Here is a 4,397-nt window from a genome sequence, read left to right on the forward strand (position 1 = left end):
ACTTAACTCCCCTGCTTGGGGTGATAGAACACGGACGCGGGCCTGCAACTGCAGGGACACCCTCCTGTTCTACGCCACAGTGAATCCATGGGATTCCTTCTCAAAACCCTGTCTGGACCAACTGGGCTACCCCACTGGTACTCCCGAGCTGTCCGCGGCCAGGGCCAGGCCCTGGGCCACCCAGGTGCCACCGGTTCTTGCCTATTCGCAGAGCGGGGGGCAGTAACCCCTGGTACATAGTAGCCATTCTCCACTCTTCCTGTCTGCAAGACAGGACTAGACTGCCACTGGTTCTCCAGCCTAGGGTCTACAACCTCAGGCGGACCAGGAGTCTCAGGGAAGGCTCTCCTCTCCCTACCTCTTCTTCTAGGGTTCCTCCTCCTCCTGCGAGGGGTACCCTTACAACGCCACTCCAACCCAGGGTTTAACCCCTCAGGTTTCACCTGGGTCAGAGGTGGGCTCTCCCACCCTCTGCACCCCCTTCCAGAGGTCTGCCCTCTCCCAACTGGAGAGGTTCCCCTGGAAGAAGAACCGGTCAGGACACTGGTTACAGTCGTCCTACCCTTCAGGTCAGGCTGATCCTGAACCTGGCCTCCCAACCTCCGGTCTAAAACCTTTGGTGGAATAGTTGCCCGGCACTCCAGGACTTCAGGGGATTCACACACCATCCCCTGAGGCTAACAAATGACACATATGTTGTGTGACTGTCTGTCTGGCGCAGATCTCCTGTCCCCTGTCCACCTGACAGTGCGCGAAGATCCCCCAGACCAGAAGTGGTGTCACCATGGTCACTGCACGGGATCCTAGCCCAACTGGGTAGTCCCTGACCCACTGGTTCTTCCACTGGGGAACTCCTCCAATCACTCCTCACGCTGGACTCCTGTACCCTCCCTACCGGAGCGGTACTGCCAGACTCTAGAACCACAGGAGCTCTGGTTACGGACGCTCCAGCTCCTCTAATCACTAGAAGATCCTCCTTAAATGGACTAACAGGACAGCCTAGGTCCCCAAGCTGGTGTTCCCTACAGAAACCATCCAATTCCTGAGGCAGGGCTTCGGGCACCTGGGGACCCTCATTCACCCACTCACCCCTGCTCTTCTGAGCCAGGCAGTGAGCCCCTACACCCTCATCGCTATCCTGGGACCCTAGCTGGGCTACACTGAGCCTCCTCCACCATGCTGGGCTGGAGGATACCTGAACCACTACTTCTGGAGTCACTCTCCAATGACTCTAGAGAACCTCTAGCACCTTTCCAGCGCTCTGCTTCCTTAGCAAGCTCCCAAGGGCAAAAGTATCCAAACTTCGACAGGTGCTGGTGCAACTCTGGACAACAAACACTGAGCAACTGCTCCTTGAGAAACATATTCACTACTCCGTCCCTCTCATCGTCCGGGTTAGCCGCCAGCCAATCCTCCATCGCATCAGAACAGTCATCCACAAAATACCCCCACTTCTGGTGAGGTGGTTTCCTATGGTTCCTGAACTTCAACCTGTTCTCCTCCTCTTGAGTAACAGGTACCATACTGTGGGAACTGGGAGTGGGATTTCCTACACTGAAATCTAAATAGCTGCCACCACTGGACTCAACCCGCCCTGGGGAGTCTAGAAAATTAAAACTGCGCGCAGGGGATAGTCTACCCTCCGGAGCTACTTTGCCTCTGGTGGAGGCCCTCTCAGCCTCCTCTATCCTTTCCTGCGCTAAGACCCTCTCAGTCTCTAATTGTTGCTTTCTAACGCCCAGCTGTGCCATAGCCTGGGCATGCTCTAACCTGAGCTTTTCTAAAGCCGGCTGGTGCTCCCTTTCTCTCCTCCTATCTTGTAGCTCCTCTGGGGACAGGGAAAGGGATGAGGCGCTGCCTCCTACGCTGGACCCAGCAAGGGACTCACTACCTATGGGTTCTTCACTTTCTACTGGCATCCAGGTACTGGCATCTTCTCCCTCCTCTTCTGAATCTTCAGGGCTCCCTACAGACTCACCACCCTCATTGTGTGAGGCCCAGGCCCTTTTCCCACTGTACTCAAGCTCCCTTTGATCCCAAAACCATAGGATCAGATGGCCCCTAAGTTCATCCAGAGTGGCTGACTCACCCACCCCTGTGTCTCTCTCTTTACAGAACCTTATCAGCTCCCACATACCGTATGTGGCTAGATCATTGAAATCAAAAGCAGGCTCCATCTTGGTAGGACGTTCTAGAGACAAGATTACACAGGGAACCTAGGGGTCTGAGCTTAACACAGGAGTACACAATTCACAAGGTATTCAGCAAGCTCCCTATCCCAGAGAACTCACACTCACTTGTCTAGTGCCACACACCATTCATCCACACATCCCCCCCCCTCGGACTGGTAAGGCAGTTTCTACCACCCCTGATTCCTCAACCTGACCACATGTGACACAGGTACCAAACTCTGGACGCGGGGCAGGGGAACAAATGTACTGGACACAATTAAACAATGATACCTTCAGGGGAAGAAAATAATGGAACTTCATAAACAATAATCCCCAAAATGTGGTTATCTAAAATGCAGAGTTTTGTAGTGCGGCCAGTTGCCACTGTGGTACAACGCAAACACAAATCCTTATCCCAACGCTGCCAGCCAATGTTAGAATTGGGGGTCTCTGGTTGGCGCAAGTATTCACTTGTGACAAGCAGAGACCCTCTCCTCTAAGTCAGGGCGAAGGATGACCCCTTAGAATTACCCTTGCTCACCCTCTAGGTGCGTGGCGTGAGCAGCCAAGGCTATTCTTCAGGCGTAACTGAGTTAAGCATTTGTAATAACACACACAGTAAAGTGTACCAATCCCCCCACAAATGGACACCAGGCAGTGAATATATAAAAATGCGTTCCTTTATGTAAAAATATATATATATGAACAGTTCAGACTTATTACAAGACCAATAACGTTTTTGTATGCCAACAGGTTGTAAATAGGCAAGCTTTTCTTCTGTTTATAGTTCCAATGTGGAGTTCCTTGTTAAATCGCTCCAGCAACAGTTCTCTTAGTTCCAGTTATTTTTAAAACAAGTCTCCTTGTCACAGTTCTTTCCCCAATGGTTCTCTTTCCAAATTCGGGGGATTTTAGAACAACCCCGGGCCTCCGGCGTGCTTCGCAGCACCTCCCTCGCTCTCTGCGAGGAAATTGACCTTGACCCTACCACGGCTCATGCATCGGGCGTGAGCACGCCTGCGCCGCGTACGGCTCTTCCCAGCGGCTCGGGGACAGAGTCAGACGCGAGCCGGGCTCGGCAGTGCGGGAAGGCTCCGAGGACAGAGCGCCAGTCAGGGAGGGCTAGGGGTCCCAAACGGGGAGTGTGGAAGGAGCGCTCAGCTCTCACTCACCCGTGGGGACTCCGGGGGCGCGCAGGCTTCCTCTTCTGATTCCACGGCAAGGAGCAGCTCCGGTGGACGGGGAAAGAACAAGTTGCAGGCCCCGAGCCCGATGAGGTCTATAGGAGTTCACGGAGACTTCTTTCTTTGCGGGGTTGGGCCGAGTCGGGCACGGCAGCGCGACTCGGTCCGGATAGCACTTTGGGATCCCTTCTGAAAGCGGAGGATCTCCGGGGGTGACAAGCAGCACGGGAGCCCCCTCGCTGTACCGTCGGTACTGAGGGAATACTTATCTCATTCCTACTGTTTTTACTAGGCCGTTTGTGGCGAGAACAATTTGGAAAATAATCCAGAATCTTATTTATAGTTGGCCCATTTTGAAACACATGGAAAGACAATAAATAGATTTAGTATCGGTATTCGCTTCATCAATAGAGGTTGCGCATGCACAATCACACACGCTCTTTATTCTCAAAAGATCGTATCTTGGCAAAGGCGATCATGTTAAAAGTACATTGAAGTCCTCTCATTGTACTCCAGTTGTTAATGTAATCTATGCTTTTTCATTAGGGCACAGGGACTCAGTAGCTGCACATATGCTAACACTGAACATCTTTATATTACCACTATGAATTGCTTTTATCGTTTCTTAAGAGAGTTAGGCAGTGCTACACAGTTGTGTGTTAATAGGTCTAATCTAACATTGTGGTTATGACATTGTAGTGTTTCAATCACTGCAATCCTGTTTTTTCAATTAACAGATGACAAATACAATTACAATAATGCTTATTACACATGAGGATTAAAGTTATAGTGTCTCAAGCACTACAGTACTATTTTGTCTAATAACTGCTGGTGAGTACAGTTACACTGATGCTTATTGTCACATAGGAGGTGGTACATTCAATGTAGATACATATTGTCTAATGAAATGAACATTATATGTGACATTTAACAGGCATACATAATCAGTGTGTCTAAGGATACAATGTATGTGGCACGTGTGTTCTAAGTGTATGTTGCATAAAAACACTCTATAGAAATTAATGCATCTCTGAATTGCTGT

This window comes from Lissotriton vulgaris, chromosome 4_1 (genome assembly GCF_964263255.1).
Source record: "Lissotriton vulgaris chromosome 4_1, aLisVul1.2, whole genome shotgun sequence".
Lineage (NCBI taxonomy): Eukaryota > Metazoa > Chordata > Amphibia > Caudata > Salamandridae > Lissotriton > Lissotriton vulgaris.